Below are 14212 nucleotides of genomic sequence, written 5' to 3'. Positions count from 1 at the left end.
ATGTCTCTCTGCCTCTCATGAATAAATTTAAAAAATCTTAAAAAAAAACAAAACAAAACAAAAAACAACCAAATTTGGGAAGCCAAACAAATTTGGGATGCTGGATTAAACACTAAAGTGGGGTTGTGTACTTCAGGACTTGTCAGAGCCTCCCTCCTGTGCCTTGTGAATCTCCAAGTGGGGCACACAGTAGGCTGCATTTCCTCCACTTACTTTTCTTTTCATTGGAGGAGCGGGGCACTTTGGTGTTCTGTTTCGTGGAAAATATACAACTCTGGAAACAGCGCCTCAGTGCTTTAAGGCCCTATTGAAATGCCTCTTCCTCTAAGGCTTTCCTGAATTTCCCCAGAGATATAAAACCTTTTTCATCAGTGAATTGTATTGTTTTCATCTAATTGTCTCCCTGACTCTTCCCTTACCCCCCAGTAAGTCATAAATTCCTTGTACATGGCATCTCACTTTTGCATCTGGGACATTACCTCACATAAAGGTGCTCCAGAAATGTATGCAGTACTGCACCAGTGCCTTAGCTAAGTCATCCTGGAGTCATCCTTAGAGTTCAGAGGGTACTGGCAAGGGTGGGAACTCAAGACGGTTCTGGAGCTTGGGACCCTCACTGATCAAGGATCTAGATCTGGGAGAGAACTCACAGCAAAGATAGAGGGCTAGTATAAGAGCCTGGTCCTAAAGCAGAATAGGGAAGCCAACCCAGGAGATGCTGAGAATATAAATCAAATGTTCTGATGACTGGTTATATGCCAAACATGGTGAAGTAGAAGTAAGTCCTGGGGTGCCTGGGGTGGCTCAGTTGGTTAAACATCTGCCTTCAGCTCAGGTCATGATCTTAGGGTCCTGGGATCGAGACCGGTATCTGGCTCCTTGCTGAGTGGGGAGTCTGCATCTCCCTCTCCTTCTGCCCCTACCCCTGCTCATGCTCTCTCCCTCTCTCTCTCAAATGAATAAATAAAATCTTTAAAAAAAAAAGTACCTGGGCAGCCCCGGTGGTGCAGCGGTTTAGCGCCGCCTGCAGCCCAGGGTGTGATCCTGGAGACCCTGGATTGAGTCCCACGTCAGGCTCCCTGCATGGAGCCAGCTTCTCCCTCTGCCTGTGTCTCTGCCTCTCTCTCTCTCTCTGTGTGTGTCTCTATGAATACATAAATAAAATCTTAAAAAAAAAAAAAGTACCTATGTGCAACAGGCACTGTGCTGCTGGGGATACACAGATGAATACAATTCAGTCTTTTCCTTCAGGCAACCTTTGTTTTATGGAGTAGATAGTCCTGTAAATAAATAAGCAATGGGGTAAGTGCAGTGATGAACTAAGGTCGGGGTAATGTGGGAAAACCTACCTGAGCAAGGTGGAGTGAGGCACAGGGACTGAAGGGATCAGGTGACAAAGCTTTGGGTGAGAGCATGATGACTTCCTTGTCACCAGCATGAGAAAGTGAAGTAGGCTAGGAGTGAGGAGAGGCTGACAGGGTGTTGCAAACAGGTCGAAGAAGCATTTCAGACCTGGTTTTGAAAACCATAGGTTTGTAGAGTTTTCCACTAAAGAGCAGACTATCCAGCGTGTTTTAGATACATACTCAGGTGGTAGGCAATGGTAGTATTATTCCCTTTTTCTGTGTAGGGGAGCTGAGGTTCAGAAAGTGACTTGCCCAAGATCACTTAGTGTGTTGGAGTTGGAACAAAGCCACAATTTCAAGGCAGATCCATCTGCATCTTTGTACTACTAAGTTACCTTTCAAAGTATCAGTGGCCAACAAGTATCTTGAATTTCTGACTGAAAAGCACTCTTACTCTCCTCTCCCTGTGATACTGGAATTGGAGAATAATTTTAAGACTTCATATGATTGTGACACCTGGGTGGCTCAGTGGGTTAAGTGTCTGCTTTCAACTCAGGTCATGATCCCAGGGACCTGGGATTGAGTCCTGCTCAGCAGGGAGCCTGCTTCTCCCTCTTCCTCTGCCTCTGCCCCTAACCCTGCTCCTGCTCTCTCTCTCTTTCTTAAATAAGTAAATAAACTCTAAATAAATAAATAAATATTTCATATGATCAAGAGCCAAATTTATGTGGTACTAGTTCTTAGTGCTATAAAAGTTCCTGGGGGAGATGGCATCCATATTGCCCTGAGGAAAAGGTTAACTAGAAGAAGTAATGGGAACCCAGGTGTGAGAAAGGTGATGCTATGTTGTCATGTGGAGGGGACGCGTGGGTCTGGGAAACAGATGACAAGAAGCCACTTCTTGGCATCATCACTGTCACTGGCTTCCTGGGATAGGTGTGTAAAGAAAAGAGAAATGAATGACCATGTACTTCATTCTCACCTTTGCTTTTGCTGAATATAAACACACAACTGGCATTAAAAACATATTTTTACTTCCTTATTATGGTCACCAGAGTTTATTCAACGGCATTCCCCTTATACCGCACTGTGATTTATCTCAGTGTCCCTGTCCTCTTCTCAAACTCACTCTGAATATATAAGGGAAATAATTGAAGGTCCTACAGCTAGTAGAATTACAACCAGGTGTGCAAATAGAAATGACATTCAGCAGTCTATGTGATGAACAGAGCTTGCCTATATAGAAGGGGGTGTGTGAGGCAGCCCCAATAGCCCAGCGGTTTGGTGCTGCCTTCGGCCCGGGGTGTGATCCTGGAGACCCAGGATCGAGTCCTGCGTCAGGCTCCCTGCATGGAGCCTGCTTCTCCTTCTGCCTGTGTCTCTGCTTCTTTCTCTCTCTCTCTCTCTCTCTCTCTCTGTCTTGAATGAATGAATGAATGAATGAATAAATAAATAAATAAATAAATAAATCTTTAGGAAAAAAAAAAGAAGAAGGGGGTGTGTGTTTGTCTTGGCGCTCCAAAGTTCTCTTAAGATTCCTTCTAACTCTGCGGCACCTGGGTGGCTCAGTCAGTTAAGCATCTGCCTTTGGCTCAGGTCATGATCTCAGAGTCCCCTGCATTGAGTCCTGCTCAGCAGGGAGCCTACTTCTCCCTCTGCCCTCTCAACCCCCTCCTCTCTCTCTCTCTCTCAAGTAAATAAATAAATAAATCTTTAAAAAAAAAGATTCTTTCTAACTCTGTCCTGATTATCTTCAGAGCCTGGAGTTGGGATCTTTTTTAAATGCTACTATATTATATTACAATAATAGTGTTGTGAAAAAAAGGTGTACTTACTAGTCAAAACAGAGTTGATTAGTTTCCCAGCTCCCCAGGCTACCAATTCTTTTATCTTAGGCACATTATTAATTTTCTTAAGATTAAGTCTTGTAGATCTTTGGTCTTGTAATTATGCCCCTTCTCTCTGCCATTATCAGGTTTACCCTCATCACTGGATAATTCTCAATAGCAAATAAACATGCTTCTGTATTTATCTGCAAATAAACAACAGTTCCCCCCACCCCATCCAAAATCCCAAAATGTTTTCTAATTTTGTCCCTTAACTATTCCAAAATAAATTCATTATGTAGTTTATACCTCTAGCTGTCTTCAAGTCCTTTCTCTCAGTAAAACTTATAGGTTGTCCATAGTTTGGGCTTTGACATCTTTACCTCGCTCTCCTCTCTCCCCATTGTTCCACCAGGTCTATTCTTGTCATTGCAATCAATGAATGACCTTCATGTGACCAAGTCAAAGGCCGTTGCTTTCTTTTAATCTTGCTCATTTTCTCAGCAGCATTTGACAATGCTGATTGCTGTTTTCTTAGGCATTCTACTTTCTTTTTTAAAAAATGTTATTTAGGGCAGCCCTGGTAGTGCAGTGGTTTGGCGCCGCCTGCAGCCTGGGGTGTGATCCTGGAGAGCCAGGATCGAGTCCCATGTCGGGCTCCTTGCATGGAGCCTGCTTCTCCCTCTGCCTGTGTCTCTGCCTCTCTCTGTGTGTCTATGAATAAATAAATAAATAAATAAATAAATAAATAAATAATAAATAAATAAATAAATAAAATCTTTAAAAAAATATAAAAATAAAAATGTTATTTAAATTCAATGAATTAACATATAATTTATTACTACTTTCAGAGGCAGAGGTCAGTGATATTCATCAGTCCTATGTAACACCCAGTGCTCATTCCATCATATGTCCTCCTTAATGTCCATCATCCAGTTACCCAATCCACCCAACCCCAAACCTTCCAGTGACCCTCAGTTTGTTTCCTATGATTAAGAGTCTCTTATGGTTTGTCTCCCTCTCTGATTTCAACTTGTTTTATTTTTTCCTCCCTTCCCCTATGATCCTCTGTTTCTTAAATTCTACATATGAGTGAGATCATAGGATAATTTTCTTTCTCTGATTAACTTATTTCACCTACCATATCTTTTTTTTTTTTAAGATTTTATTTATTTATTCAAGACAGACAGAGAGAGAGAGAGAGGCAGAGACACAGGCAGAGGGAGAGGGAGAGAAACAGGCTCCATGCAGGGAGCCTGACGCAGGACTTGATCCCGGGTCTCCAGGATCACACCCAGGGCCGAAGGCGGCGCCAAACCGCTGGGCCACTGGGGCTGCCCACACTTAGCATATCTTCTAGTTCCATCCATGTCATTGCAAATGGCAGGATTTCAATTTTTTTTATGGCTGAGTAGTATTCCATTGTATATATAGACTACATCTTTATTCATTCATCTGTGGATGGACCTCTGGGCTATTTCCATAGTTTGGCTATTGTGGACATTGCTGCTATAAAACATTGGGGTGCAGGTTCCCCTTTGGATCACCACATTTGTATCTTTGGGGTAAATCCCTAGTAGTGCAATTACTGGGTCAAGTTGGACACTCTACTTTCCTGGGTCTCTTCCTAACCTCTCTGGGTTCTCCTCCTTCTCTTCTCCACTCCTAAATGGTGATGTGCTTCACATTCTGAAATAGCCCCTTCTTTTCTCTGAGATATAGGTATCCTCTTCTAATCCAATGACTTTCAGTAATATCTACTTGCTAATGGCCTTCAAATTTGGCCTTCAAATCTTTACCTTCAAATATTTTCTGCAACTCCAGATTCATGTCCAGATAAGGTATCTAAGAGGCACTTGCATGCACATTTTACATGGCTGAAAGAGAACTCTTAACTTTGTCTCTACCCAAAACTTGTTCTTCCTTCAGTCTTTCCCACCCCAGTAAGTCTTCCCCCCCACCCCCATAAGTACTATCCCCCCGAGTACTCAAGGCAAAATATCTAGGCATTGCTTTTGATTTCTTTCTTTTTTCTCCTATTATCATCCATTCCTTAAGCAAGTCCTATCTTTTCTGTCTTCAGAAACATTCCCAAATTTATCTCCTTCCTACCATCTCCAGCACCAGCACCCTAGTCCAAGCCACATCATCCTCTGCCTAGACCACTTGCAGTGACCTCCTAACTAGACTTCTTGCTTCTGCTTGTATCTATACCATAATCCCCTCTATTTCAGAGACTAGAGAAATCTTTAACCCTGTTTATCGGTCTGTGCCACACTCTCTCCCCGGCCCCCTGCCCCTGCAGGTGGCCTCCCATTGCACTTGGCATGAATCCACACTCCTCACCCTGGCAGACCAAGGTCTCTGTGACCTGCCCCATGTCACTCACTCAGCCCACTTATCACTGACAGTGCATCAGCCTCACTGTGCTTGGTTTTGGTTCCTTGAACTTGCCAAAGTCCATTCTCACTTTACAGCCTTTGCCCTAGTTCTTCCTTCAGAATGAAATACTTTTCTTTCAATCTACATATGCTTGATCTTTCTTATTTGAATCTCATCTTAAATATAGCCACCTCGAAGAGGCCTTCTCTGATGTCCCACTCTAAAATTGCTATGTTGGGGCGCCTGGGTGGCTCAGTTGGTTAAGTGTCTGCCTTCAGCTCAGGTCATGATCCCAGGGTTCTGGGATCGAGTGCCATATCAGGCTCCCTGCTCAGTGGGGAGTCTGCTTCTCCTTCTCCCTCTGTGGCTCCCCTTGCTTATGTTCTCTCACTCTCTGTCAAATAAATAAATAAATAAAATCTTAAAAAATAAATAAAATTGCTGTCTAGTCACTCTGTCCCTTCTTCCTATTTTAGTTCTCTACAAGTAAAAACTTGGCATTATCTTATTTTCTTGTTCACTAATGTATATGCTCATTTCCCCATTCATTCATTGCTGTTTGCTGCCCAACTGGAATGTGTACTCTCTGAAGTTGGGGAACTTTTTCTTTGTTGCTGTAACCTCTGCTTCTGGATCAGTACTCGCACAATAGTAGATGCTCACTACAGATATATGGGATGAGTAAATATATTTTTCTCATCTGTAGAATGCAGAGTTCTCATAGTTCTTTAGGATGAATACTTATGTCTCAGAGTTCTTTAGGATGTACTCTGTCAAACTTGGTAATGCATGTGAAGTGAATTCTGTGCTACCATATTGTATTTAATAAATAGAAAAAATATTTTTTTAAGTACCTGGCTTGTCATAGGTGTTCAACAAAGATTAATTCTTTTTTTTTCTTATGGTCTGGGTCTCTTGAGGGTTTTCTGTTGAGATAGTTTACATTCTCAGCAAGGTGAAAGGTACTCCCCAATCAGCTATGACTCTACATTTTTTTCTGAAGAAAAGATTTAAAAAGTACTATTTAATGAAGAGTCAGCTAGTTTAGAACCATTATTAATGTCACTTCTGTCTCCCTCCCCTAGTATACACATATAACAAGACTTAGCTTTCTCCTGGGAAATAATAATTTTCTTCTCTTTGGTTATATGATCTTCTCCAATTAACTCTCCTTGGAGTCAAAGTATTTTGGGATTTGATTTCTAAATCCCGGTGTTCAGGTTCCCTGAAAAGTATTTCCAGCTTTGTGTGTTCTGATCAATGTTTCTTTTGCATTTTACTTAATAAATATTTAGGGTCGACTGAGTGCCTGGCAGTTGGGATACAGTTAAGATTTCTTAGGGTCCTCTGTTTCCTGGTGGAGGAAGTAGGATACATAAATCAATGAGGATAATAAAGTGTCTATGAAAAGAGTCTTAATAGAACATAGCAGAGGCACAGTGGAGGGAGCGGCTAATCCACATTGAGGGGAAAGGAAGGTTTCAGAGATCTGTGATTGCTCTTCAGCCAACAAGGAGAGAATGGCTGTGTGAGCAAATTGTGGAGGAATGAACCTGCCTTGGGATCTGCACTGAGAGGCTGGCGTGGCTGCGTGTCACAGTGGCAGTGGTAACTCAAAGGTCATGAGAAGCAAAGCTAGAGAGATGGGTTGGCCTGAGTCATGGACGGCTCTGTATGCCTGGCTAGAGAATTTGAACTTTCTCCAACAATAGCAATAATAGGAACAGCATGTAACTTTTACCCTGTACTTCCTATATGCCAGATTCTTTTCTTTGTTCTTTATTAATTCCTTTAATCTGTGCCATGACCCTGTGTGGTAGGTACCGTTTTAATCCTTGTTTACAAAGAAACACAGGCACCAGGAGGATGGGGAACTTGACCAAGGCCACTCAGTTCACAAAGGGCCGGGGCAGGACTCAGGCAGGCAGTTTGGCTCTCAAGTTTGCCCTCTTCACCAGGGCACTGTACTTCCTCTCACAGCTTTGTGTGGGCAGCCCGGAGCCCCTGAGGAGATTGAAGTGTGGGAATGACATGGCCACATTAGTTCTCTGGGAAGGTTGCAGTGTTGTTGCATTGCATCTTGTACATGGGTTAGTTTCTAAAAGCCTCTGAGGCAAAACATGCAGTTACCTTTGTCCTTAAAGTGAAGAGTATTTGGGTGAGGCTTGCTATGCCAGCAGTAGCACCTCCTGTCGCACTGAACCCAAGGCAGCAGCTTTTCCCCTAGCCTTGGAACCGAGGGCAGTCTTTAATAGAATACATGTAAGAGATGGATAATCAGCTTGTATTGAGGGGCCCTGTTCAAAAAGCACAAAAGAGTCACACGCCTGCAGAAACTGAGCCCCTCCATGGCGACAGCCGACTGAGCCTGCCCTCTCACTCCTTCCAGGGCCCATACTCACGCAAGGGGCAGCAGAGCTCATGCACTGCGTAGTGATTTTCCCTGTCTCTGTGTCTCTCTGTGGAAGGAGTCCATGTGGCCTGGATGGAGAACAGGGCTGCTGCTGCCAAGGTATGAGAGGTTGGCTCCAATGAAAGTCAGGACAGATAGACAGGAGAAGGAGGGTGTGAGACATATAAAGGAGGTTAAATTTCCTAGACCTAATGACCAACTGGATTTGTTCTCCTCAAACTTTTTTCTGATGTGAAAACTTGGTACATCGTTTGATTTTTTTCTTTCCAAACTCTGATAAAATTCCTTTTAATTTCCAACGATGTTAGCTTTGGTAACACAGGATTCTCCTTGCTCCTGACTTCTGCTACTGAAATAGGCCTAAGAGTCTCTGCAAGTGTTCAGGAACTTTGATCAATCCATCTGTTGTGGCAACAGTGCAAATATGCCTGTTTTTTGTTTATAAATAGACATTGTATTAGGTAAATTCTCTTGATGGCACTAGAGAAAACCCACTGCTACGTTCTCTTGCAGGTCTTATGGTAGGTTCACTAATTTTTTAAAAAATTGAAATGATTTTGTAAGTGCTTTAAAGAAAACCTTGACATGATTTCAGAGATAAAAACCAAACCAAACCACCCAGCACGTGGGAAAAAGAGACAGGGAGGAATGCATCAAAATGCTGAGAGTGATTATTTTCCCCTTTTCTGTGTTTTCCAAGTTTTAAAAAATGTGCCTGTGGTGCATGCAAAATGTCAAAAACTTGTTAGAAAAAAAAGGACAAAATGAAAAAATAAAAAGCTCCCCGTAATCCCATAATCCTAACACAACAGGTTCTTACTTTTGAGATGTCCTTGTTCACATACATGCTCATTCTTCATAGCTGCAGTCCTGAGAAATGCAGCTTTGTGTATTCTATTTATTTTATAGCCTATTGTCAACATTATTTCATATTTTCACATAGTTTTCATAATTGGCATTTCTAATGGCTGCTTTGCATTCCATGGTGTTGATGTTTCATACTGAACAATCCCTTGTTGGACATTTGGATTGTTTCCAGTTCTTTTAGATAAGATGTAATGAACATTTTTATTCATTTAGCATTTTGAGTTTGTTCAGGTCTTTCCTTAAAGTGGATTCCCAGTGGTGAGCTTACTGCATGAAAGGTTTGAACTCTGTTAATGGCTTTTCGTTCGTACCTGCTAAGAGCCTATTTCCTAGGAGTGCGAATTGAATGTGGTTGGTCACTAGCTGTGTACATGTGTGTTTGTCCCATGTTTCTCTCACTGCTATTGAGCTTCTATGATACTTAATATAATCTATTATCTCTAAATGTCCTGTTTATTGAAGAAAATTTAGAAAAGATATAAATATATAAAGAGGAAAATAAACTCTCCACAATCCCACTACTCAGAGGTAAGGTAAGCATTTTAAAAATGTATTTCCTTCCAAGTATGTATTTCATAATGTTACATCATGTGGCTCAAAGAAAAACCAAAACAAAAATATAACCTCTTCTCTGTTGTGTAGAGGTTTTACAACTCTCTCCGTTCTAGGGCCAAGTCTAAGTAGTACTGGAATGAACTTTCTTATGAATAAATCTTTGTACACATCTTGGCATCATTCCTTAGGAAAATTCACAAAAGCAGAATTGTTGGATCAAAGAGTATGGACAATTGTTAAGGCTTTTGATGAATATTGAAAACCTGCTGTTGAGGAAAGTTGTGCCACTTGACATACTGTCCGTGGTAGACCGGCTGCTGGGGGGGCTTCGGGCTGGGCCTGAGCTGGTTGGTGAGGTAGGGACAGAGGTGGTGCCAACGGGGAATTCAGGCTACATTTCTGACAGAACATCTGTGGGCCTTGATGACAGATGGCTTATGGTATGCTGTGTGTGTCTGTGTGTGTGTGAGTGTGTGTGTGCGCACGTGTGCGTGTGTGCACGTGTGTTTTGGGGGGCTGTGCTGAGGGAGAGTTTTACATAGGAATTTGCCAGGATGCAGATAAAATAATTTACAGGGAAGCCCTTAGAAACTTGAGGTACTCTATGGATGTAAAAGCCCTATTGATAGTAATGGTAACTAAGAAATCCCCTCCTTCCCCACAGGGTTGTTTCAAGGATGAAGTGGCTGATGTGTGTTAAAGTACATAGGCCCTAAACAAATAGTGTGTCTTGAGTGACACAGGACCTGGCACAAACTTGAGAGACAAACTTGGGAGAATTCTTGTATCTTATTCTCATACATTTGCGTCGCAGACCGCATGGACACTTGCTTCCTTTCCCTTTTTCTCATGCTTCCAGTGAGGAGGGAATCCGTTTAAACAGCTGAAGGAAGGGTCCAGCCTGGAGTGACAGTCTTCTGGCAGGGAAGGAGGGAAGGAGACACCTCTGTCCTGGAAAGGCCTTGCGTCCCTCAGGCTAGGGAAGTGCTCGAGACCACTTGTGAGCGGCTGCCCTGCCCCCTGGCTGCCTGGCAAGGCTGCATTGTGTGCTCAGCCTGGGGGAGGAGGCTGAAGATGCCCATAAGGAGGCCCTTCCGGTCCAGCCAAACCGACGCAGGAAAGCTTCTGCAGAGGAAAGATTAGACGCAGTGCCCAATTTAGAGAACCCAGTGGGGTGTGCATTGGGACAAACCCCCGGAGCTCTTTGAGGGCAGTATTGTTTATTGTTGGAGAAGGATAGCGGAGGGAGCCCGGCCTGCTCGTGCAGAAGACGGAAACAGCAAGTTGGGTCTGGAAAGACCTTTTTTAGAGCAAACATGTTTTGTATACAGAAGCTCCCCATCTTGGAAAGGGATTAATGAGCAGGAAAGGCATCTTTCTTTTGCCATGGGAAACAAGGTGCCAGTTATTTCCCGGCGCATCCAAGACTCTGTCAAGTACCTGCACCCTGAGTGCTATGGTACAAAACAAACTAGTTCTGCCTGGGGAGCTAACTGATTGGGGCCCCAAGTGACTCCTACACAGTGGCCCTGTCTCCCCCTCTTGCCTCTAGGAAAATCAGATCTGTGCTCAGTGCAGTGATGCTTTCTTACTATGGAAGGGGAAAGAGCACTCTTACTTCAACAAGAGAATTCAGACATTTGCTTTGGGTCGTACCGATGAAATGCTGCTTCATGGGTTAACTTTCCTTTTCCTTACTTGCCTGGTATCCCAAATCTATGGTATATTTCTAGGAAATAGGAAGATATAAGAGGTGATGTCTACAAAGAATAAAATAAAACATTTTATTGTCTTGCTTTTTGAAAATGATATTACAGAACCTCTGAAAACAATAATATGTTATATGTTAGTTAATTGAATTAAAAAGAATTAAAAGAAAGAAAAGTAAAAAAAAAAATGATATTGCGGAGATCTCAGGCCTACTTTATTTATTTATTTTTTTTGTATGTCTGAAAAAATATTCCCAAGGGCTGCTTTTGAGATCCTTCCCATCCATGGGTCTGTGTCAGCCTCCCCTGGTGCTTATTATGCCTGTGCCCTTGCCTGGTAGGGATTTACATTTGCAGACCTCGTTCGCCCTCATGGCAGCTCTGATTCAGTGTCAGGGGACAGGAGTGTGTGGGTCCTCTGGCTCTGTTGTTGACATGCTGTGTTGGCCTGAGGCAAGTCACTCTTGATTTCAAATCCTATTTCTGTAAAATGGGGCGAAAAAGCTAGCCTCCTTCTCCTTCCCCAGGAGGATCCTGTGTCAGAGTTGAGTGAGTCATTCTTGAGCTGTAATACATGATACAAATGTGAGAGTCTTGTTTTTACTTGTGAAATAAATAGACTAGGGTTCTGTCCATTGGTTTTGGCTGTCATATGATGGATGCTCATTTTTGAGGGAAGTTAGAATCAAAGAATGAGTCCACCATGTTAGGAACTTAACTGTGCTGGAACATAGTTTAATAGAGAGAGCGGTGGCACACACAATAACCTGGAAAGAACCACCCCACCAGCCGGGTGGGACATTCCTTACCTGTCATGTGAAGGGGTGCAGCAGAGCAGACAAAGAGATAGAAACAGAGCACCCCAAATAGATTTTTAAGATTTTTTAATTTTTATTTTTAATTTTTATTTTTTTAAAGATTTTATTTACTTATTCATGAGAGACACACAGAGAGAGAGGCTGAGACACAGGCAGAGGGAGAAGCAGGCTCCATGCAGGGAGCCCGACACGGGACTCAATCCCTGGTCTCCAGGAACACGCCCCGGGCTCAAGGTGGCGATAAACCACTGAGCCACCGGGGCTGCCCTAATTTTATTTTTAAATAGATTTTATTTATTTGACAGACAGAGAAAGAGAGCACAAGTAAAGCAGCAGACAGAGGGAGAAGCAGGCTCCCTACTGAGTAAGGAGCCCAATGCGGGGCTCAATCCTGGGACCCCAGGATCATGACCTGATCATGACCAAACAGATTTTTTTTTTAGAGGACTTTTGTCACTGTATTAGGAAAGCTGTCTTGCCTTTCTAGCAAATACTGCAGACTGAGTGGAAGGTCGGAATATAATTGGTTGAGAGTTGGAGGTTATCCTCTTTCCTACAACTAGATACAGCCTCCCCAGAAGCAAACACTGTTGCTAATTCTCCTGTGTCTCTTTCTGGAGATATTTTATGCTTATGCATTTAAATAATTAAACGCCCCCTTTTCATACTATACTCGCCATTTTCCACCTTGCTTCTTTCACTTAATGCATCTTCCAGAAATCCAGAGCAGGCTGCATAGTATATTGATGTATAGTTTTCATAATATTGCAACCATTTTCCTGCTGATGGACTATTAGGTTGTTTTTCATATTTGTTAGTACAAATGTTGTTTAAAGAATATCCTACTGCATGTGTCTTTGTACGTGTGTTATGTAAGTATAGGACAGATTCTGAGAAGTGGAATTGCTGGGTCAGAGGGTTTGTAATAGCCTTTTTAGTTTTTAATCAGTATTGCCCTCCAGAGAGGTTGCATTGATTTATCTCCTACTGGTGCTACACAAGCACCCCATTTCTCCATACACTCTCCTTTACAGAGTGAACTTTGCCAATCTGAATGAAAAATGGCTTCTGACTTTGAATTCATTATCGTTTTCATTATAAATAATCATCTTAATTGTTTAAAATTATATAAATTATACATTAGAGTTTGAATTTACTCTTAAGAGTAAAGCTGATCATTTAAAAAAATGTAGAGGTGCCATTTTTATTCCCTTTTTCATAAACTATCTGCTTATGTCTTTTGTCCATTTTTTCTATTGATTTATTCAATTATTCTTATTGATTTGTAGGAACTCTTTAAGCATTTAAGGAAACTGGCCCTTAGTTATATGTATTTCAGATATTTTAATCAGTTGACCTTTTATTGTTCTGCCGTGCAGAATTTTTAAAAAATTTATTTAGTCAAATTGGTCAACCTCTTTATTTTATGGCCTTGATTTTGAGTAATTCTTAGAAAGCCTTTCCCAATTTAAGATTTTATATAGACCATGCTTTCTTCTGGTAGTACTCTTATGTTTTCATTTTTCAGAATCTAAATCTTTATAATCCATCTGGAATTTATTTTAGTATGAGTGAGATAGAGTTCCAACTTAATTTTTTCCCAGAAAGACGTGGGTTTTGAATCCTGGCAGTTTTACTCATTAGCTGTGTAATTTTGATGAAAGCTTACAATGTCCTTTCTGTAAGCTGGGGATAATAATAATAGTACCTACCTCACAGGATTGTTGTGAAGATTGCATGAATACGTATATGTAGAAGAGTACCTGACACATAATAAGCATTGAATAAATGTCACTTATGATTACTGTTACTAACGGTGATAGAATGTGAATTATTTACATCGTTGGTGGATAGAGAGGCCGCCTTGCACCTCACTAGTGTGTGACAGGGTGACATTTCATTACCTACACTCTTTAGTTTCTTCACTTGCATAATGAATAAGAACCAACTCATGAGATTGTTGGCAGGTGCAGATTAGATCATGTCTGTGAAAACATTTTGCGAACTGTAAAGGGCCATGTCAAAATGCTGGAGATTATGGCCTGGTGAATGAGGAGCAGCCATGGCACAGGTGGGTGTTTGACATCCTTGGCCAAGGAGAATAATTAACTCGCAATAACATGAAATTAGCAGCTTATGTAAAGCAAGTGAGCTTGCAGCAGTTGATTATAGTAATGTTTAGTAATTGCCTTCTAGTAATTAAGCACTAATGAGCTTCCTGAGACAGAATCTTGTTAGAGTGAAAGATCAAACACTTTCAATTCAACGTCTACTTGAACATGGTCCTGGGATATGC

The 14212-nt window shown here is 41.8% G+C and overlaps 1 protein-coding gene across 3 annotated transcripts in view; it reads left to right on the top strand.

Moving 5' to 3' along the window:
- The window catches only part of RAB30 (RAB30, member RAS oncogene family), a 90053-nt gene that overhangs the window by 44194 nt on the left and 31647 nt on the right, over positions 1 to 14212 (top strand). The window contains exon 1 of one of the 3 annotated variants that reach the window (XM_072794825.1): positions 13791 to 13987. The exons of the other annotated variants lie outside the window; for them this stretch is intronic. The gene's annotated coding sequence lies outside the window, so the exon portion shown is untranslated. Of the gene's footprint in view, positions 1 to 13790; positions 13988 to 14212 lie in introns of those variants that run through there. 3 annotated transcript variants of the gene reach the window in all.

The sequence above is a fragment of the Canis lupus genome, chromosome 23 (assembly GCF_048164855.1).
Source record: "Canis lupus baileyi chromosome 23, mCanLup2.hap1, whole genome shotgun sequence".
NCBI lineage: Eukaryota > Metazoa > Chordata > Mammalia > Carnivora > Canidae > Canis > Canis lupus.
Note: the sequence above shows the minus strand (reverse complement) of the source record. Positions and strands in the feature narration are given on the sequence as shown.